Below are 24,000 nucleotides of genomic sequence, written 5' to 3'. Positions count from 1 at the left end.
TTGGGAGAGAAACACGAAGGCCAAAAGAATATTAAATCTATGAGCGCCTCTAAGGCGCGGAGATTTTGATGGTTGTTTACGGAGAAAAGTCATGTATATGCAATTCTTATAGGGCTTTGTCATGGGCACGAAAATCTTTTCCCTTTAACCCAAACTGACGACTGGCTGTGGGTATTCAGTCGACGAATGATGAACAGTGACTGGTAAGTGAAGTTGTAGTCCCTGAGTGCATTATTCATATCCTGGGGCGTGGAAGGTAGTCAGTCACACTAGTGACTTGACAACAGGCTGGTTGATCTCGCAGTACTGGGAGTAATGCTGTACTTCATGTGTGGGTTGAAGAGTTCTAACTGGAAGCTACCGTGGCTGGGAGTCTGCAGCAATGGATGGCTCCTGACATCATACATGCGTCACAAGGTGGATTTGTTTACAACTGTACCGTACATTTACAATAGGTCTACATAGACTCGATTGAGACAAAACACACATAGACAACAGTTTAAGAGAGATGTGCACTAAACGAGACCCACATGTAGATTGAACCCTTCCCTTTGTTTCAGCTGGGAACCACACATACGTGACACATTTAATCCCATACATGCTCTAGCAGGCCGTCTTTGTCCTTCAACTGAGCAAACATCTGTTAACGGGGTGAATTTTTCCTCAAACTAAACGTCTGTTAACCTATTGACCGAGGTTTGACTCCATGACTCCTTAACTATGAAATTTTACGCAGTTATTCAGAAATAATAATGTTATCATCAATTTCTTTGACCGTTTTATCATAAGCGTGTGTATCTATCACTTACATTGTTTGATTTGTATATATTTTCATTGTTTGGCTTCACCAGAACCAAACATTTCTACCTTCGACTGATTTAAGTAGGTGTCAAACAGAGAAGTTGTAAACGACAATCAGACTTGCCTCCCAAAACTGAAGAAGGTGACGGGAGGGATGTCCTTGTCACTCAGGTAGGCCTGTTTGAGGCTGTCCACTGATACCCTGTCGTCATTTCCATTTATGAATAATTAAAGGCTTTGTTTTCCCTCAGTCACTGGGTATATCTAAGCTGCATCCCAGACCATCCAAGATTGGAGATGCAAAATATACCGGAAGATGCATTAGTAATTCTCTGGTAGACATCAGAGGTGCCTCACACTGAGGGACCTGGGGCAACCCGATCGAACTGTAAGGTCTGTAAGGTAAGGTAAGGTATGGGCCTCTGTATGGCGAGGTTAGGGGGCTTGTAAATGTCATTTCTAATGAATATGAAAAGGTATATGCTCAGTTGGTTTGAAATGAATTTTTTTTTTATGTAAAAAGGAATCTTCTGACAACTTTTTGTGGTCTTTCCAATTTTTCGTCTAAGCGATTGGCATCGCCAGCAAGAATTTTTTTTTTCCTTTTATTAAGAAAATATACATTCATCTAAAATGCAGATAGGTTCCCTGAACACCATTCAAACAGATGTGTTAAATTCTTGTGCTGTACGTAGACCAAGAAGTATCCAAGATAGTAGTGCTTTCCAACTGGGGCTATTGCACCTTGCGGTGGACGTCGCTTAGATGGATCAGTGGGTTCTTTTAGCCATCAAGGAAAACTCTGTGATTAAGAATTGGTGAGTTCTTTGTTGATTATATTTTCCCTAGAGTTTCTGGGATTGCCTCAAGACACACGTTTCAGGTGGATCTGTATTGTACGGTGAATTGTATTGATAATACTAATCAATTTAATGCAGCAAAGAAGCTAGTTACATTTTGTTCCATATCGTCAAATTCCTAAACCATACTAAACTGATAAAAGTATACACATGACGACGAAAGCTGACAAACATGGTATGATGGTAATTTTAAAGAAGTGATTATATCGAAAAAATTGATAATTTTTGAGTGACGAAAATACATACACAGAACTAAATAATTATCCATCAGACGTGTAATAATTAACTTCAATACAAAAGTTAAATAACCATTAAAAGGAAATTATCCTTTTAATGAAAAACCTGATTAAAAAATTGCATGTGACCTCTCCGTCATTACCGTATATGTACAGAACAATAAAAACTCACAAAAGACATTTTTCCGCCAGGCCAGTTATTAGTTCGGTTGGTTACACATCATACAATTTAGCAAAAAACCTGGTGGATATTCTTAACTCATTGGTTGGTATAATTTCTGATGCTATTATAAAGAACAATGTTGACTTGATATATAGATTATATAAAGTACAGATTATCAGTGCGTTCAAGCTTGTGAATTTTGATGTGGTACCATTAGTCACTAAGGTGCCTATTGATGATCAGCTGGATTTTTATCAGATACTTAGTACAATTGATTAAAAACGATGTAAAAGAACGCAAGTTTGAGTTCAAAAGGAAATTCTACTCACCACTTTTAAGTAATCTGTAAATGGAATTTTTCGAAAGGGAAAAGTTAAACAAAATAATTTCACTCAAAGTAGTATTGTTCAGGCATTTTGATGATATAATATCTACTGTATTTGGCCAGGGAACGAAAATGTTAATACCTTCTTTGGTAAATTAAATGACCAGTACCCTCAATAAAATTCACTTTGTAAATGATGGTAGCCTACCCTTTTTGGAGTGCCTAATACAAAGGTGTACGTATATAAATACAATGTGTACAGAAAACCTACAAATATTTCTGCCTATGCACATTTTTATTTTGGTAAAAGCAATAAAGTTAAGAAATCAGTGTTCACATCCGTGTTTTTAATAGCATTATGTATATGAAGCCCTAAACACATTAGTGATGAAAGATATGTAATTAGAAATACAGGCAAGGAATTAACATATCCTGATTCTGTATTAGACAATGCATTAAAAGTGACAAATAGGACTTTTTATGATAACAGAATCTGCTTGTACTACCATACAATAATAACTCCAAAGTCATTCCACATCTACTTGAGAATTATGGATTAACATAGCATTCAAGAACAATAAAACAATGAGACAAGCTCTCATAAAGAATTCTTCTGACAACACTAAATGGCGTATGTATTAAATCCCAGTATGTCTTGTGACACCTTTCGTATTGGACAAACTGGAAAACCACGGGAGAAGAGAATCTAACAGCATTAAAAATGAGACAGATAGCGCAGGTGAACAGTGGCATTTTCGTACATGTTAGATGGTTTATTCTTAATGTGCTGAAAAGAAACATCAGGGAGTCTAGTTATAAAAGAAAGCTTTTGGAAGAATATAAATATCAGTCAAGGCCTTCATAAACATGAGCTATTAATTTTAAAGGAAACGTGTAAGACGTATACATTTTAAGAAAGGTAGTTGACATGGTTGTGGAAAAAAGCAGGAGATAACATGCATAGATAAACAGATTTGTAAGTAGGATACATGATCTTAGACACAAATTGATGCATGGCTCCACCCCCTCCCATCTGCCAGGTGTGAAATTTGGTTTTCAAAGACCTGCACGTTCATTTGTATTGTCCCTGCAGCAAATGTGTTGTCAATTTCTACTACTATGCATCAGTTCTCTGAAAGTGGCTTAGATATGAAGTTAAAACTAAGACAACACCTCCCCACAAGTTGCTAGTTATTGAACTACATATTTATATTGCATAATGCCTTCTGAACTTGGTAGGATATATTTCTTTGGTCCTTCATCTTGAACAGCTGGCTATTGCATATTGTACTGTTTAAGTATTGGTCGTGTTCTACAGACTCTGAATCTTCACTGTCTTCGTTGCAAGAACATTGAAGTCTCTGTGAGGTCATCATGGAAAGATCGTTATGTTTACTTTACAGAACTGATTATCTTTGTGATGGCTGTCAGAATTCGCGATAAGGTGCCCAGCACCGGCAATGACTGTAGTTTTCGTTCTTATCTTTTGTGATATGTGAGCTGTAATTGTAATTTTGCAAATTAGAGTACAAAAAAAAATATTAAACAGAACATGTACAACTCTCTAAAATTAGTGGATTTTTATGAGTATCTCTGAAAAGAGGCCCAGTGCATTGTTGAAAATATTCACTTTCAACTTCCTGTGGCAAGTACAAAAAATGTTTGCAATTTTTTTTTTATACCAAGAGCATTTGTATATCTTCCTCTTTCCATTGTTGCGTTCTTTTTTAAAATTTGCAAACCTTAAAATCTGCCCAGTCATGGGGTCTTGTTAATGTGTGCCTAGGCCGTCCTGCAATGATTAAAGAAGCCCAGTCTACACAAAAACTCGGATTGTGACAAAGTAATTTCTTGTAAACATCATCCTAGTAGCTTATCAGCATCCTTCAAGGCATCTACGTAGTAAGGATGTAGAACAGCTGTGTATTTTATGTCTTGCATTTACATATGCAGTTGCATTAATCTATCTTTAGTCTTACATCTTGCATTATTCCATTCTGTAACAACCTAGTATTTTTTCAGCATCCTGAAAGGAACCATCCCTGTAAGGATGAGGAACTTTTGCATATTTCATTCTCTTTTAAGCTGTCTTTAAAATTTATGTTCAAAGTGTATGGATCATTTGTAATTTTAGTCATGGCATTATGCAATATAAATATGTAGCTCAATAACTCTCAGCTTGTGGGAGGGGTGTTATCTTGGTTTCAACTTCATATCTAAGCCACCTTCAGAGAACTGATACATAGTAGTAGATTTTGACAACATAGATGCTGCAGGGACAATACCTTCCTATGAACTCCTTTTCTTCCTTAGTTTGTTTTCCTTGAAACTGACTAGGAAGCGCAAGAAAAAGCATTTAATTTCTACAGCAAGCTTTCAACATTCATTTTGACTTCAAAAGAAATGTGTCCCTGAGTCTCTAACCTGCAATGGAGTTTGCAGGGGTTCGCAAAAGAAGTCCCAGTGGTTGGCAATCTTGGAACTATTCGTTATTTACTGTTGTATGCATGCCCGATTAAAACATTTGTCATTTTCCCCATGAATGCCTCCTTTAATCATGAGCCAGTAGTCAACTACCCTGATTTCCTTCTTAAACAACTTGTAGTCTCAATCCTCTCTTTAGCAGTGCTCTACCAGGAATCTCTGTCAGTTCAATATGGTATACACCTTGGTCTATACGCCAACATTCAACATTCAGTAACAATTTCAACAAGCCACCTCAGGAGAGTTGCACAAGAGGTATATTAAAGATGTGTACAGCCGCACAAGAATTTCTAAATACAGTTATAATTTCTCTTGCCGTTACCTTTTTCATATGAATCGTATATGATTGAAAAGCTGATAAATTGCAATTACCTTTATATACATTGATTATAATAAGGCAAGCCTTGCTTTTATGAAATCTTTGAAGAAAACAATGACTTAAAACTGCTGGAAGAAAAATTTATCCATGTCATTTTTTGTTACCACACAAAGATTCGCCAGATTTCTTCCTCTTTATTATCTTAAATAATATATACTTTTAAACAAGACATTTATGAATATCATGATCAAATATAATAAAAAAAAAAACAACACTAACGTTAGAGAAAGCAATTTTCCTAGTGTGGTTTTCACGCACCATATTAGGTACAGATTTCAAAGATGTTACATTATGGCTGCCATGATACTTATTCTTACGGCTATCAGTAGTGTTTCTCATATCATTTTAATCGTGATTAAATTTTCTATTCATTTATCAAAACATCAGTCATTTATAAAAATTTATTACTCTTCCTCAGCCTGGTTTTTGGTTAGTAAATGACAATTGAACTCCATCCGCTCGAAAGATGCGACACTTTATTACAGTATACACACAACAAATCTTCTTATTTTAACGTGCTTTTTTCCCATTTCTGTATGGGGTAAGCACGATGCCTTCTTTTGAAGGACTTTTGATTTGGCTTTGGGGTAGACCGTAGTCTCGATCGGCTGCCCTGCCTGACATTGCTTAGACCCCGGTAGCGTATGGTACATGTATCATACCAGACCCAACGCCCTTTCTCCCAGCAGCGAGAAGTTGTTGCGCGGGTAGGTCGAGAGTTCGAGACCTGTGAGATGTTTGTTATGTTTTTAGAAGATGTTGGAGTGGCTTTGTTTTGTGTGTGTATTTAGTCTGTAACACCCATTTGCTTTTTAAGCAAACCTATCCGTTGATTACATACATAATCCCAGGGTGTCTACACGGATAGCAAAGTGTCCGCCTCTCTGATCTCTTATGAACAACATTATGGAGCATAGTAAATATATTTGTTGTCTTTTGTTTTTCTTCTCAGAACGCAAATACAGCTTTACTTTTATCGACATCTTTGTATAGAAATATCCACTATACGCTAAAATTTAGCCCTTTCCATTTTGTCTGTTTACGGCACGCGTTTCCTAAATCAGACAAACAAAGCGGCGATGCCGCTCCTCCATATAGCGATTGTTTGGTCTTCGTAAGTTATACCAAAACCGTTCAAAAGTACTCACTGAATGATAATACAGATTTAGTTTTGTATATCGGAGGTGTGTTTTTTTATTAAAAAAAAAGCATCAAAGATTAAAAGAGCACGATTCTTATCATACTTTATAGACAAGTGGCAACAAAGGCGCATACCTGAGGAGATTATCTGGGGCAGGGAAATCTACAGGATAGAACGACCTTGACCCACGTGTCCAAATAGAAAATAGGCAGCTGCAGAACCTTGACCACGACTGATCTTTTTCCTCAATTTCATGGTGTGCATTCGGTTCTTGTGTTACCAAACTGTGCAAACGTAATTTTCTAAAACATATACAGTATATATATATATATATATATATATATATATATATATATATATATATATATATATATATATATATATATATATATATATGTATATAATATTAAATATAGAATATGTTGATAGTTTATCTTTCCAAAGTGTTATTACATCTACTGTTCTAATTATCATGTATTCTGTGTAATGATGTTTATTACTGAAATCTTTGCAATGTACGTATGTTAGATTTCACAAGAGCGTATTCTAGAATCTTTAGAATTAATAATTTAGATAACATTAAAGCGGGGGAGATAATTTATGCCTCATGTGACGGGGGAAAGAGAAAATCACGTGTCTTTGAAAATGTCTAAAGATCAAGGGGTTGGATGAGACGTATAGCACAAAACGACGTGGCAATTTCATCATATAGTTTCTGAATGTGTCCCAGTCGAGACAATTATATTGTTTTGATCGTGGCCTGGTCCCAAAACATTTTACAAGACGTCATTCGGCTTCAGTAGAATATTCTATGGGTCTTGATCCCAAAACATTATAGAATATTATATGGGGCCTTGCTTATGGTTGGAAACAGAAATCATATTCATTGAGAGGCCAAGAACCGTGCGGTGTAGATTTAAAAAAAGGAGTCCTCTCTCTCTCTCTCTCTCTCTCTCTCTCTCTCTCTCTCTCTCTCTCTCTCTCTCTCTCTCTCTCTCTCTCTTACAGCCGTTTAGCAGACTTTTTTTAAGTAACGTAAATTGTTTTTATATTGGTCTCTATTGATTAATTGTGAAATCTATACACATGTTATAACGGTGTATATGTGCAACAGGCGCCTTGGCCGGAATTGTGAAAGAGTGTGTAAAGCCAGAACTGCAGCTAACAGGGATTGTAATTAAAATCTATGCTGTGTTATAATTTGAAGTTTATAATTTGAAGTGTTTAAATAAGTGGTGATTAGTAGACCGGTCAATTTAATAAGGGATTTTTGCTTTAGTGAATTTACATTATATTTCATTTTCATGTTTTATATATTTGTGTTTTCTTAGTGTCATTTGAATTACTTGCTTGATTCTTTTTGAGTTCAGTGTTCGTACATATCTTGTTTCTTAGTTTTTTCAAGATGTTTACTTAATTTTGTTTCACATATTAACATTTTGGTGATTTAATTATGGTGCTTAATTTCATTTAAGAACTAATTAAGATTGTGAATTTTGATTTATTCATTTTGAATTAAAAATACATTTTAAAGTTTTTACAGTAGTGTTTCATTTATTGACGACCAGTGGTAGGAAACTAGAGTGATAGATAATTTTGTTCCTTTAGCTTTGCTGAAATGACTCGTATTGTGGAGGTAAAGATACAGTAATGGAGTGATGACCTTTTTCTTTAGTATATTTCTTTTTTAAATACTGATACCTCAAAATTGTCTTGATAAACTTTGTTGATAATTTTTTTAAGGGATCACTGTTGCCTTTAGAGTACTCAGTTGTATTATTTTTTGTTTTTCTTTTTATGAGTGTTCAGGTATCTGGCTGTAATGAGGCAAGTTTTGAATTCTATGACTGGCAAGTGTAATAACCAGGTACTGGGAACACTTCGTGGCAATTAAAATTTGGTGTCCAGACCTGGGAACAAAACAAAATATCACCCTGGTTCATGACTGATACTGGTGGTGTTAGGGATTTTTTGATAGGAGAGTGACCACATTGTTGTTTTTGCATTGCATTGTGAATTGTTTAGTTGAGTAACGTAGAGAAAATGGCTCTGTTCAATGTTCAGGAATTTTTAGTAGCTCCTTCAATCCAAGAGTTATCTGAAACCAACCTGACCAAAGCTCAATGGCTTGCTTTAGCCTTACCCTGTGGAGGTGGTGCATTTAGTAGTATGATTAAAGCACAAATCAGATGTATTGCAATCCAGGCATTGATGGACTCTGGTAAAGTAGATGAAGAGTTAGGAGAGGCACAAGAATTATTGATTGTAGCTGAGGCAAAGTTTGTAAATAAGCAAGAGCAAAAGAAAATGAAAAGTGATGCAGAGGTAGAGCTTAGATGCATAGCTGCAGAAGAAAGCTTGATTAAGTTGAGAATGCAGGCAGAAAAAGAAAGAGAGGAAAGAGAGAAAAGAGAAAGAAAATCAAGAGAAGAAGAAAGAGCAGCAGAAGAGACAAGAGAGGAAAGAGAGAGCGCAAGGAAGCAGGAAGATTATGAAAGAGAGATGGCGTTAATAAAAGCTTGGTTCACATTACCTGTGACACCTTCTAACCCTAATCAAGGTAATCAAGACGCTGTATTTGATGTAGTAAGAGTACAGAGGTTAATTCCAAAATTTACAGAAGAAGCTCCAGGTGAGTTTTTTTATCACTTTGAAAAAGTGGCTTCAGGTATAGGATAGCTAGAAGATAAATGGTCCGTCTTTTTACAAAGTGTTCTCAGGTAAAGGGAGAATTGCCTATTTAGCCTTATCAGCTGATCAGTGTAAAGATTGCAAAGTACTCAAACACAATGTGCTACAAGTTTACCAGATGACCCCTGAGTATTACAATGAAAGATTCAGATATTTGAGAAAGGATGACAAGATGACTTTTTTGGTTTATGCCTACAAAGTGAAGAGATGTTTCAAAAGATGGTTGGAGGGTGCTAAAGTTAAATCTGTAGATGAACTTGAGGAGTTAAATATGTTGGAACAATTTCTTAGATGAATTCCTGAAAATATAAGAGCCTATTTGAGAGAGAGAGGTTAAGAAACTTGACAAAGCTGCTACACTGAGTGAAGATTATAACATTATATCAGTAGTGAAAGGAACTATAATGTCAAGTAGAATAATGATAGGAACCTACAATACACAGGTATAAGGTCTCATCCAAATTACAGGAACAAATTTACTGGGAATCCTTCAAGTGGTAATACCAATGCAAAGCAAGGTAATACCCCTCAGCAATGAAATTTTAAATCCTCTTTATCCAGTTCCTCAAAACAGATACAGAAGACTAATGTTGTCTGCTTCAAGTGTGGAAGAATGGAACACTATAGTCGGGAGTGTTATCAGACACAACAGTCAAAACCAGCTGGTCAAGTAGTCAAAGGTGACCAGGTGAAATTACTACAAAGAGCAGTGTGGGGAAGGTTGAGTCTGTAGGAAAGACTGAGCCTAAACAAGCTGATTGTTTAGCAACCAGTGGAAATGTAACTTCAAGCAGTGAGTGGCTGAACAGCTTGGAGACTTTTAAGCCATATATCTATGAAGGTACACTGGCAACTCAAGGAGGGAGTGTGCAGGTACCAGTCAAGGTATTACGTGATACGGGGAGTAACCATAGTGTGGTAGTTCGTGGTGCTCACCCACATCTGGAGAAGAATCTCACCGGAGATTCAGTTATTTTGAAGGGTATAGGAGGAGAAGAGGTAACTCCTATATACAGCTTGCACCTGTCCTGTGAACTGGTGACAGGCAATGTTGATTTTGCTGTAAAGGACTCACTAACTGTTGAAGCTGTGCATGTTTTACTGGGTAATGAAGTTGGTGTTGTACCATTTGTTCCTTGTCCTATAGTGACAGACAAACTGTTGAGGATTAGTCCTACAGTAGATTTAGAGAATAAAAACCACCACCTGTTTCTAAGTTGTGTAACTACCAGGAGTATGAAGAGAATCACGTCTACAAGTGAAGAACTTAGGATTTACCTGCACCAGAAGGATCAAGTGAAGGCTCTTTGAGTTTAGAAGAGCTGTTCCAGGAAAGTGAAGTTCCCCTAGTGCTAATAATGAAGAGATTTCCCAAAAAGAAGAAGAACCTCTTACTCTTGAAGAGACTCAGAGTAGTCAGAGTGTTCCTGAAGATAGTAGTGAAGCTACAGTAGCTGAGTTAGCAGATGTTGAGAGTTCAGCCTTTGAAGTTGGTCAGGTGATTAGAGAGAAGCTAATGGAATTGAAGAATAAAGATACAACGTTATCTGATTTGTTCTTCAGAGCTGTTGATCAAGAAAAGATGTAACAAACTCCTACTTGTTATTATCTAAAGGAAGGCTTGGTAATGAGGAAGCATAGACCTGCAGATATACCAGGAAATGCTGAATGGGACGAATATCATCAGATTCTGATTCCATATCCATTGAGGAAGTAAGTGGTAGCAGTAGCACATGAGTCTGGACATATGGGAATCAGGAAGACTGTTGAGAAATTATGAAGTATTTTTTCTGGCCTGGACTTCACAAGGATATTAGTAGGTTTTGTTGTGAGTGTCACACCTGCCAGGTAGCTGGAAAACCGAATGAAACCATTCAGAAAGCTACTCTACAACCTCTAGAATTTAGAGGAGAACCCTTTAGCAAAGTGATTATAGATGTGGTTAGGCCGCTTCCGAAAATGAAGAAAGGAAATGAATACTTGTTAACATTAATGCATCCTGTGACAATATATCCTGAGGCAATCCCTGTAAGGAGTATATAAGTGCCAAGGTAATTGCTGAGAAGTTGGTGGAGTTTTTCTCAAAGTTTGGAATACCAGAAATTGTTTAAAGTGATAGAGGAACGAACTTTACTTCTAATTGTTGCAGGATGTGATGAAGCTGCTAGAGGTGTGACAACAGTTATCAACTGCGTATCATCCATAGAGTCAAGGAGCTTTGGAAGTGTTCCACCAGACAATGAAAAGTATGTTAACAAAGTATTGTTATGAGTCACGAAAATAATGGGATGCTGGTTTACCCTTAATGTTGTTTGAAGTTAGAAATGTTTATCAAGAAAGCATGGGATGTTCACCAAATGAGATGATTTTTGGTCGAGAAGTGGGAGGTCCACTGAAGATTCTTGCAGAGAATTGGGAAGAAAACAGAGGAAATCCAGGGAGAATATATGAAGAACTTGAGGAAAACGTTAAGAGAAATTAGAAAATTCTCTTTAGAAAATCTGAAAGTAAGTTAAGAAAAAATGAAGAGATATGATGCTAAAACTAAACTAAGAAGTTTTAGTGTAGGACAGCAAATTCTAGTGTTCTTACCAGTGAAAAGATTTCCCCTAACCAATAAATTTCAAGGTCCTTATAAAATCATAGAGAAGTTAAGCGATCGAACCTGTATGATTGAAACACCAGGAAGAAGGAAACGACAGAGGAAGATACACGTAAATCTTTTGAAACCTTACTTCTCAAAGAATAAAACAGAAACAGTTTCAGAGACACAGACAATTTCATCTACAGAAGACGATGATGGCTACGAATTAGGAGCTGAAAGCAAGATGAACAATTCTTCAGTATTGAAAAATGTGGAGGATAAACTAAAACATCTGAGTGTGGAGCAAATAGTGAATTAAGTGAAGTGATTAGAAGTTTCCCTGAAAATTTTGCAGATGTACCTAGGTTTACTGTCAAGGAATTCCTCTCATTGAGGTGTGGCTCAAAGATGTTTATGCAATATTAGATAATTATTTTAATGATATATTTGCCACTGGTTCATATAGAAGTTTCATAATTACACTGCATTAAAGATATTAGGTGAAATATACAATATGTTTATATAAAATATATAAATATTTAATAAGTTGATATTATTGACAACATGTATGGAAATTTGGCACCTGATGAGTTATTAAAGCATACGTAACTTAGTAGCTAGTTAATATAAAGGTTGTCAGATAAGCTTGAAGAAGGACTGCTGTTTCTGTTACTGCATAAATGGAACACTGGCTGGCTCTGTGCATGGATCTTGGTTGCTGAATCCACTATCTGAACTGTCCCTTGTAATAAGAAATAACCAACAACAACAAGCTGTGAACAAATATCTTAAATTAATACTTTAAAAGTAATAGGAGCTTTGTGTTCCACAGATAAACAATACACTTTAGAAACTTTACATCAAACATTTAACACATTAAGCATTAACACACTAAACATTTAACACACAATGATAACACATTTTGTCACTTATGATATAACAAGAGTGATCTCACACTTTATCACAAAAGAACCATCACCAAACACCAATCACTCTCTGTGCTGCCACGAAATACTCACGTTTGAGGGTTGGATGCGTGGCGAGGATGGAATGACAAAAATATGCAGAGAGAGCTCAAAAGTGAACTCTTTGTTTACTTAACCAACAATTAGATATTGGACAACAAGGCTATTTGAAAGAAAGCGATGTTCCCGAAACAACTGCCAATTCGACAATTAAAGCCCAAAACCAAATATATACAAAGAAAAGAATGGGGGCTTATCCTGACATTTACCTATCTGACAAAGCATGAGATAACGAACAGAGAAGATGCAAAACCTTTTAAACAGAGAGCATATCGCCTATCACCTTTTCATCAAGATGTTTTGAAGAAAGAAGTTGAGTATTTATTCCAGCATGGATTAGCAGAACCCAGTTCAAGTCATTGCAGTTCTCCGTGTGTGTTGGTGAAGAAAGCAGATGGCTCATTTAGGATGTGTACTGATCATAGGAAACTGAATTCTATCCGTGTGGCTGACAATTATCCCTTGCCTTTTATAGATCAGTTACTTGATAATATTGGGCAAGCCAAGTTTGTTTCCAAACTTGTTGAAAGGGTATTATCAAATTCCCTTAGATGAGAATGCTAAATTGCTGTCAGCTTTTATTACTCTTTTGGACTGTATCAGTACACAGTTTTGCCGTTTGGTCTGATGAATGCACCTGCAACATTTCAACGAGTGATGGATCAACTGTTAGGATCCGTAGAAGTGCATATATACCTTGATGACATAGTGATTTATTCTACAACATGGGAAGAGCATCTGATGATTTTAAGAAAAGTATTCAAGGAACTATGGGAAGCAGGACTAACAATCAACTTAGAAAAGAGTGAGTTTGGCAAAGCGACTGTTCAGTACCTGGGATTTGAAGTTGGAAAAGGCCTTCTCGTTCCTGTTGACGCAAATGTAGAAGGTATCCGCAAAGCAACCCCCCCCCAAAAAAAAACAGGGAACAACTACAAAGATTTTTGGGCATGGCTGAATTTTATCGCCGACTCTGTTCAAGTTTCTCAACTGTAGTAGCCTCCTTGACGGATTTAACCAGTCCGAAAACAAAGTTTGTTTGGTCTCCAGAATGTCAAGAATCAATTGAGAAGGTGAAAGCCATTTTGACTTCAAGACCAGTACTTCAAGCTCCAGACTTCAATAAGAAGTTTATAATACAAGTTGATGCATCTGACTGTGGAATTGGGGCTGTTCTACTTCAAGAAGATGATAGCGCTATTTTACATCCTATTTGTTTCATGTCTTCAAAGTTGAAGAAGCATCAGAGAGTGTATTCAACAATAGAAAAAGAAACATTAGCATTAATCACAGCATTGAAAAAGTTTGAAGTGTATGTGAACAGGCCCAAGAATGAAGAAATTTTAGTGTTAGCTGACCACAACCCATTACCATTTATGCAGAAAATGAGAAATCATAACCAGACACTGACAAGGTGGTCTTCGTGCCTGCAACCGTATAATGTAAAGGTGAAACACATTTCAGGAAAGAACAACGTAGTTGCATATTTATCCCATTGTGAATCGTTGCATTCAAACCCAGGATAAACAATCTTCTGGGGGAAGGAATATTATGTATAGAATATGTTGATAGTATAACTTTCCAGAGTGTTATTATATTTATTCTCCAAAGACTTGATTTTTGGTCAAGAAGTAAGAGGTCCGTTGAAGATTCTTGCAGAGAATTGGGAAGAAAGAGGAAATCCAGGGAGAATATTTGAAGAACTTGAGGAAAATGTTAAGAGAAATTAGAAAATTCTCTTTAGAAAATCTGAAAGTAAGTCAAGAGAAAATGAAAAAGAGATATGATGCTAAAACTAAACTAAGAAGTTTTAGTGCAGGACAGCAAGTTCTAGTGTTCTTACCAGTGAAAAGATTTCCCCTTACCAATAAATTTCAAGGTCCTTATAAAATAATAGAGAAGTTAAGTGATCAAACCTACATGAAAAAGGAAATGATACAGGAAGATGCATGTAAATATTTTGAAACCTTACTTCTCAGAGGCTAAAGCAGAAACAGTTTTGGTAACGAAGACAACTTCATCTACAGAAGACAATGATGTCTACGAATTGGAAGCTGAAAGCAAGTACTGAAAAATGTGGACGATAAACTAAACCTTCTGAGTGTTGAGCAAAGTAGTGAATAAGTGAAGTGATTAGAAGTTTCCCTGAAAATTTTGCAGATGTACCTAGGTTTACCTATCTGACAAAGCATGAGATAAAGATCAGAGAGGATGCAAAACCTTTTAAACAGAGAGCATATCACCTATCACCTTTTCATTAAGATGTTTTGAAAAAAGAAGTTGAGTATTTATTGCAGTATGGATTAGCAGAACCCAGTTCAAGTCATTACAGTTCTCCATGTGTGTTGGTGAAGAAAGCAGATGGCTCATTTAGGATGTGTACTGATCATAGGAAACTGAATTCTATATGTGTGGCTGACAATTATCCCTTGCCTTTTATAGATCAATTGCTTGATAATATTGGGCAAGCCAAGTTTGTTTCCAAACTTGTTGAAAGGATATTATCAAATTCCCTTAGATGAGAATGCTAAATTGCTGTCAGCTTTTATTACTCCTTTTGGACTGTTTCAATGCACTGTTTTGCCGTTTGGTCTGATGAATGCACCTGCAACATTCCAACAAGTGATGGCTTAACTGTTAGGGTCCATAGGAGTGCATATATACCTTGATGACATAGTGATTTATTTTACAACATGAGAGGAGCATCTGAGGATTTTAAAAAAAGTGTTCAAGAAACTATGGGAAGCAGGACTAACAATCAACTTAGAAAAGTGTGAGTTTGGAAAAGCAGCTGTTCAGTATCTGGGATTTGGAGTTGGAACAGGTCTCTCACTCCTGTTGGTGCTAACGTAGAAGGTATCCATAAGGCTAACCCTGCTACTACCAGAGAACAACTACAAAGACTTCTGGGCACGGCTTAATTTTATCGCCGATCCTATCCAAATTTTTCAGCTGTAGTAGCTCCCTTGACAGATTTAACCAGTCCGAAAACAAAGTTTGTTTGGACTACAAAATGTCAAGAATCATTTGAGAAGGTAAAAGCCATTTTAACTTCAAGACCAGTACTTCAAGCTCCAGACTTCAATAAGAAGTTTATGATACAAGTTGATGCATCTGACTGTGGAATTGGAGCTGTTCTGCTTCAAGAAGATGATAGTGCTATTTTACATCCTGTTTGTCTTCAAAGTTGAAAAGGCATCAGAGTGTATTCAACAATAGAAAAAGAAACATTAGCATTAATCACAGCATTGAAAAAGTTTGAAGTGTATGCGAGCAGGCCCAAGAATGAAGAAATTTTAGTGTTAGCTGACCACAACCCATTAATGTTTATGCAGAAAATGAGAAATCATAACCAAAGACTGACAAGGTGGTCTTTGTGCCTGCAACCATGTATGTAAAGGTGAAACACATTTCAGGAAAGAACAATGTAGTTGCAGATTATTTATCCCACATTGTGAATCGTTGGATTCAAACCTGGGATAAACAATCTTCTTGGGGAAGGAATGTTATATATAGAATATGTTTATAGTATATCTTTCCAAAGTGTTATTATTTTAACTGTTCTAATTATTAAGTATCTTGTGTAATGATAATAATTACTGAAATCTTTGTAATGCACGTATGTTAGATTTCACAATGGTATAATTTAGAGTCTTTAGAATTAATAATTTAGATAACATAATAGTGGGGAGAGAATTTATGCCTCATGTGATTGGGGATGTCGTGGGATCACTTTGATTTGCATTCAAGCAATTTCCCGTTAGATTTGTGTATTAACAGACAAGAGATAAGGGATGGACACCCAGTCACATAGACCAATTTTTACTCCCATATAAGAAGGAGGGAATAATTGCACAATGTTGCATCATCTTTTGTCTTACAGAGAGAGAAAATCATGGGGTCTTTGAACATGTCTAAAGATTAAGTTGTTGGATGGGAATATTGCGCAAAACCGCATGGCGATTGCGTCATATAGTTTCTGGACGTGTCCCAATTGAGACAATTGTATTGCTCTGATCGTGTCCTGGTCCCAAAATCTTTCATACGATGTCATTCAGCTTCGATAGAATATTCTATGGGTCTTGGTCCCAAAACGTTTTAGAATATTATATGGGGTCTTGCTTATGGTTGGAAACAGAACTCATATTCATTGAGAGGCCAAAAACCGTGTGGTGTAGATTTAAAAAGAGAAGTCCTCTCTCTTATATCCATTTAGTAGATTTTTTTAGTAACATAAATTGGTTTTGTACTGGTCACTCTATTGATTAATTGTGAAATCTGTACAGACATTGTAACAGTTTATGTGTGTGACAGGTGCCTTGCCGGGAATTGTGAAAGTGTGTGTAACAACCAGAACTGCAGTTACCAGGTATTGTAAATAAAATCTATACCATAGTATAATTTGAAGTGTGTAATTTAAAGAGTATAATTTGTATGGTATATTTTGAAGTGTTTAAATAAGTGATTAGTAGACCGGTCAATTTAATAAGGGATTTTTGCTTTAGTGAATTTATATTACATTTCATTTTCATGTTTTGTATATTTGTTTTCTTAGTGTCATTTGAATTACTTGTTTGATTCTTTTTTAGATTAGTGTTTTTACATATTTTGTGTGTTTACAATCTCTTAGTTTTTTCAAGATGTTTACTTAATTTTGTTTCACGTATTAACATTTTGGTGATTTAATTATGGTGCTTAATTTGATTTAAGATTTAATTAAGATTGTGAATTCTGATTTCAAGTAATAGTAATTTTTCTCCAAAGTAAGACTGTGAATTTTGCTTTATTAATTTTGAATTAAAAATACATTTTTTGCATTCAAAGTTTTTACAGTAGTGTTTCATTTATTGATGACCAGTGGCAGGAAACTAGAATGATAAATAGTTTTGTTCCTTCAGCTTTGCTGAAGTGACTCGAATTGTGGAGGTAAAGATATAGTAATGGAGTGATGCCCTTTTTCTTTAGCATATTTCCTTTTGAAATACTGCTACCTCACAATTGTTTTGATAAACTTTGTTGATAATTCTTTTAAGGGGTCACTGTTGCCTTTAGAGTACTCTGTCGTATTTTTTGTTATGAGTGTTTAGGCATCTGGCTGTAGTGAGGTAAGTTTTGAATTCTGTGATTGATAAGTGTAATATCCAGGTACTTGGAACACTTTGTGACTATACACTCACACATATATATATGTATATGTGTGTGTGTGTGTGTGTGTGTGTGTGTGTGGTTCCAGTAAGACTGTTGCAAGTCCGCTATTACAGCCACTTAGGACTCTGTTATCATACAGGTTCCCGTATATCCAACCCAGAACTTTCTAGCATTGGAACACATGCTACTAAATGTAAAACTCATGTTGAAAAAATACATTTTTCAATTCTCAGTGCTACACCTCAGACTGCCTTCTTGACTACCCTTGAGTCATTATATATAAAGCACCTGCCCCCTAATGTGAATAGTAACACTTCTGCGGTTTCTCTCTCTCTCTCTCTCTCTCTCTCTCTCTCTCTCTCTCAAGGTGTTGTCTGGGCATTGATGTTTCTTCAGGCCATTCTTCCCTCTTGCGTTGTATTGAAAGGTAGTTTACTTTTCTTAACAAACTTGGTTCATTCTAATATGGCTTTTTTTTTTTTTTTTTTTATAAAATTTGCAGCTTTTATGTTAACTTTACATTATAAAAAATTTTTCACTGTCAGTAGAATAATCATTTTAACTTTAGTTTTAACTGCTGTTTATAATTTATTGCAGCCTGATGATGTGCAAAGGATTGCTAGAAACGTTTCTTAATAAAGAACCTTGAAGACTTCTTGTCTTATGGATCTCCTGATGATATATATATATATATGTATGTATATATATATATATATATATATATATATATATATATATATATATATATATATATATATATATATATATAGGTGTTAGACAAATTAGGTAGGGAGAATAGAGAGAGAGAGAGAGAGAGAGAGAGAGAGAGAGAGAGAGAGAATAGGGAGAGAGAAAGAGAGAAAAAGAACAATGATAACGCCTGGGTTGTTTTCGCTTGGGAAGCTAAGAAGTACTGACCGATATAAACCATCTTCCACGAACTCACAGCAGTGAGCGAGTATATCGCGCCCAGGGCCATAAAACCAATTGTAAAATTTGGAAACTGTGGCCTAACAATTTACCTTACTCAGGGATGATTCAGCACCACCAAGAAGCTAACGCCAGACATCTCTATAACCCCGCCTTCAATAGGAGGCATTTTCATGGAAATTCTAGGAAATTGGGGGCTGGACAAAGTGATGTACTTCAACACCCTCCAATCAAACATTCTAGGGAGGGGTCTTTTACACCTCCTCCTAAGATCATTTCCAATCAAGTCCTCTAAGAAGAGATTTGAACCACACCCACTAAAGTCCTCCCCAATCAACTGTGTGAGGGGAGGTCTTGCAGATAAATCCTTCCATAGGAAGCTGAAGGGAGGTGGAGGTTGCAGATAACAAGAAACCCAGAGGTTCGAGAAACAGGAGAGTAGCAGAGCAGAGGAGATTTGAGTTAACATCCACCAGGGAGAGTTATATCTCCCTTGCTTTCGTGCTCCCCAAACAGACTGAATTCAACTGTTTATTAAGAGTGATTTCGTTTGCCTAGCTGTAACTTTAAATTGTACTTGTAATTAACTTTCGTCATTAAAATAAGAAAACTACAGAACTCATCTCTATTACGCCTTTCTGAGAGATATCAGTACTCTAAGATAATTTCCCTCCAACGACAGCAGGTTCAAGAAAGCAGTGAAGGTGGAATCTACAGATAGAGAAGTTTACAGGCGAGAGAAATAAAAAAAATGTTTTTAGTCGGACACTTTACATATATATATATATATATATATATATATATATATATATATATGTGTGTGTGTGTGTGTGTGTGTGTGTGTGTGTGTGTGTGTGTGTGTGTGTATGTGCACACATTATACATATATATATATATATAATTTTTATTTATCACACCGTGATTTATATACAATCATGAAGCTACAAATGTCGCTTAATATCAAATTCACGCTACCTTGGGAATATCTCCATTGGAGAATTGTCGCCGAAGGGGAATTTATATAAGTGATAAATGAATTGGTATCTTCGGGACACGAACCCTTGGCACAAAACCTATTCAGCGACTCCAGTAGACGTTACCCATTGAGCTATCAAGAGAGGTATAAGTCTTTGCCGAGTCTGTTGTACCGTTTTTACCCATCGTGAGCGGGGAAATGTACTTAGCCTCGGCAATGACCCACCTCCGCCATGACAGTTCATTGGTACGTTTGGAACACTCAGCTCTTATTATGAAATTTTTTTTTATCACACCATGATTTATATACAATCATGAAGCTACAAATGTTGCTTAATATCAAATTCACGCTACCTCGGGAATATCTCTGTTGGAGAATTGTCACCGAAGGGGAATTTATATAAGTGATAAATGAATTGGTATCTTCGGGACACGAACCCTTGACACGAAACCTATTCAGCGACTCCAGTAGATGTTACCCATTGAGCTATCAAGAGAGGTATAAGTCTTTGCCGAGTCTGTTGTACTGTTTTTACCCGTCGTGAGCGGGGAAATGTACTTAGCCTCGGCAATGACCCACCTCTGCCATGACAGTTCATTGGTACGTTTGGAACACGCAGCTCTTATTATGAAATTTTTTTATCACACCGTGATTTATATACAATCATGAAGCTACAAATGTTGCTTAATATCAAATTCACGCTACCTCGGGAATATCTCCGTTGGAAAATTGTCACCGAAGGGGAATTTATATAAGTGATAAATGAATTGGTATCTTCGGGACACGAACCCTTGACACGAAACCTATTCAGTGACTCTAGTAGACGTTACCCATTGAGCTATCAAGAGAGGTCTAAGTCTTTGCCGAGTCTGTTGTACTGTTTTTACCCATCGTGAGCGGGGAAATGTACTTAGCCTCGGCAATGACCCACCTCTGCCATGACAGTTCATTGGTATGTTTGGAACATGCAGCTCTTATTATGATTTTTTTTTTTATCACACCATGATTTATATACAATCATGAAGCTACAAATGTCGCTTAATATCAAATTCACGCTACCTCGGGAATATCTCTGTTGGAGAATTGTCGCCGAAGGGGAATTTATATAAGTGATAAATGAATTGGTATCGTCAGGACACGAACCCTTGACACGAAACCTATTCAGCGACTCCAGTAGACGTTACCCATTGAGCTATCAAGAGAGGTATAAGTCTTTGCCGAGTCTGTTGTACTGTTTTTACCCATCGTGAGCGGGGAAATGTACTTAGCCTCGGCAATGACCCACCTTCGCCATGACAGTCCATTGGTACGTTTGGAACACGCAGTTCGTATCATGAATTTTTTTTTTATCACACCGTGATTTATATACAATCATGAAGCTACAATTGTCACTTAATATCATAATAAGAGCTGCTTGTTCCAAACGTACCAACGAACTGTCATGGCGGAGGTGGGTTATTGCCGAGGCTGAGTACATTTCCCCGCTCACGACCGGTAAAAACAGTACAACAGACTCGGCAAAGACTTATACCTCTCTTGATAGCTCAATGGGTAACGTCTATGGAGCCGCTGAATAGGTTTCGTGTCAAGGGTTCCTGTCCAGATGATACCAATTCATTTATCACTTATATAAATTCCCCTTCATTATAGACAATTCTCCAATGGAGATATTCCTGAGGTAGCGTGAATTTCATATTGCGACATCTGTGGTTTCATGATATATATATATATATATATATATATATATATATATATATATATATATATATATATATATATATATATATATATATATATGAATATATATATATATATATATGTATATATATATATATATATATATATATATATATATATATATATATATATATATATATTGTTATGGATTATGAGGAACTGCATTTCATACTTTACCTTAATTATCTTAGAATTTAAAAAAACCCTTGTAAGCCCACAAATAGAATAATGGAAAGAAAAGCTAATAGTTGGAAGGTTGCCAAGTGAGAGATTGCTTCTTAAACTGGTTAATTTACACACAACACGGTAAATTCACAGTGCTAATAATGGACTAAAATAAATGAGAGGAAAAATGGCACATCTGTGAGTCAATGAATTGATAATTAACGCATCAGTATCCCAATAGGGTACATGTAAATGGCCACTTGCAAGTGGTCCTTAAGCCCAAACGGCAATGCAATGATATCCTCCTTGGTACGGGTGGCTTCTTCAGGCAATCGAGAACACAGAGGCCTGGCTACATAGGTAACTTACACTGTTAACACTCCTGGAAATGAAAAAATTCCAGATAAGACTACTACCGAAATACTATCTCTCTAGAAATGAATTAATGCAATAACTGGAGGGAATGCTTTTACTCTACTCACTTTTGGCAAGGGGCATGAATTATGTTTTGCACTGTTTAAGGAATCACACACAAGTCGCTCTTCAAGTCGATGAAACAAGTCGAAGAAACAAGGAGTTTACTTGAGTGATGATGTGTGGGAGAGAGATGATAAAAACGAGTCAAAGAAAAAGACACTGGCTAACCAATCCCCTTCCAGGGCATATACTGTCTTTGCTTCCTGTTACTGCTGGCACACACACAACTCTACGTCGACATGATCCAAGTTCTAGTGGGCAGTGTCCGGTAATGGGCTTGATGAATCCAGTGTGAGAAAGTGGGTTCCACCAACCGCGGTTCGATACTCAGTTGGGGAGAGGTTCCCCGTGGTCGAGAGTAGACTGAACTCAGGATGAAGGGTGCTGACTCTTTTTATTTCCTTGGATATGGCTTGGGGCTCTGCTGCAGGCACTGTCATCGGCATATGCCTGCAGATTAGGAAAATGGTCTCAGGGCAGTAAAAGGTGGAAAACACAGTGTGAGCTTCATTAAATTTTGAGATTTAGACAGAGGGAACAGCTACCTACTCCATGTGTTTTCATTGGGGATGCATAACCCCTTGAAGATGGTCGTGTTGGCCATTCCTAAAACTTTCCTCTCACTACACTGCTTGTGGATCTACCTACAGCCCTACTGTCTGGTATCTTCCCCCTAAGATTCTTATAAGTCAGTAATCTAGCAGTTTAAAACGTAAAAACTCCCCCTATAAGCAGACATTCCACTCCCTTTCGGGCGTGAATGTCTGCACTAGCGAGCCGCTGGTATCAGATATGTTAAGTACTTCCCCCTAATGGGTCCTGGCCCATGCAAATGGAAATAGGCTAAAAGATATAACTCTAACTTATCCCCTAAGGAGGAGTGAGCTTGCTAGCTAACTTAACTTAATGTCCCTAACACTTCACTTAGGGCATCTGCGAATATTTCACGGGCTGTATCTGATGACAGTCAAAAATGTGATCTTAGCATAATTTAGGATTCAAGTTGCACACTACTACTGATGAGACAGATTCAAGCTACCACAGCACCATATCAAGTGACATTGAGCTAAATACAGGTAAATACAGGTAATAATATTGAGATACCTAGGATCTAGGTACTCTATGATACATGCTAACAAAAGAAAATAATTTAAAATGCAACGAGGTGTAACAAAAGAATGCAACAGAAATGCTGAGGTGGCTAGGACATGCTCATCAAATGCTTGTTGGGCTAAAGAACAGACTTAGCAAAGTACAAAATAAATTTTCTCAATACACAATACTGACTGAGGTAGGAGACAACCCTAGACATCCTTTCTGGATTAGGGGCTAGGATTCCTCTTTTAAGATGATGCACTGTTACAGATATATGGTATGAGTACCATGAGAGCACTGTGGCTCTAGTAACTACCTGAATTTTCTATGCTCTCTACTCCTTTTCCTCCTTGCCTTCCTTCGCCCTATAGGCTTAGGTCTCCTGGCTGGAACCTGGGCATGCAGCTCCAGAAAAGGTCAAGAAGACCCTTGGGCCAGGTCTGAGCCTGCAATAGCACTACCCTCGGGACTTAGACCTGGAGTGACTATAGGTGTTCGTCATCTGGCAAAACAGGCACTGAGTCGGCTACTGCCTCTGCTGCTGTGACAACCTGGACAGTGGTAGTGCCAACTTGTTCTGCTAGCTCTTGTGGTATGGCCTCCACATTGGTGACCAGCTTAAACAGGACTTTTTGCAGAGTCATCCACCAGAGGCTTGTCTACTGCGGACTGTGATGAAGTAGAAGAGGTGGCTGTAGGAGCGAGGGGCTCACAGGTTACAAGGACCAACTCAGGCATGGATTGCAAGGCCGCACTGGGGAGCAAGTGTCCGCTGTGGTCAGG

At 37.0% G+C, this 24,000-nt stretch overlaps 1 protein-coding gene and 1 long non-coding RNA gene across 2 annotated transcripts in view; one reads left to right on the top strand and one right to left on the bottom strand.

The window, feature by feature from the left end:
- LOC136851922 (uncharacterized) overlaps positions 1-24,000 on the top strand; it is a 489,330-nt gene that overhangs the window by 179,903 nt on the left and 285,427 nt on the right. The window lies entirely within an intron of this gene.
- LOC136841389 (uncharacterized) lies at positions 12,182-12,851 on the bottom strand. The gene is made up of 2 exons (XR_010853932.1): positions 12,684-12,851; positions 12,182-12,437 (listed from the first exon to the last, which is right to left on the bottom strand). It is a non-coding gene; the product is annotated as an uncharacterized lncRNA (long non-coding RNA).

The sequence above is a fragment of the Macrobrachium rosenbergii genome, chromosome 1, assembly GCF_040412425.1.
Source record: "Macrobrachium rosenbergii isolate ZJJX-2024 chromosome 1, ASM4041242v1, whole genome shotgun sequence".
NCBI classification, from domain to species: Eukaryota; Metazoa; Arthropoda; class Malacostraca; order Decapoda; family Palaemonidae; genus Macrobrachium; species Macrobrachium rosenbergii.
This window is presented reverse-complemented; position numbering and strand designations above follow the sequence as displayed.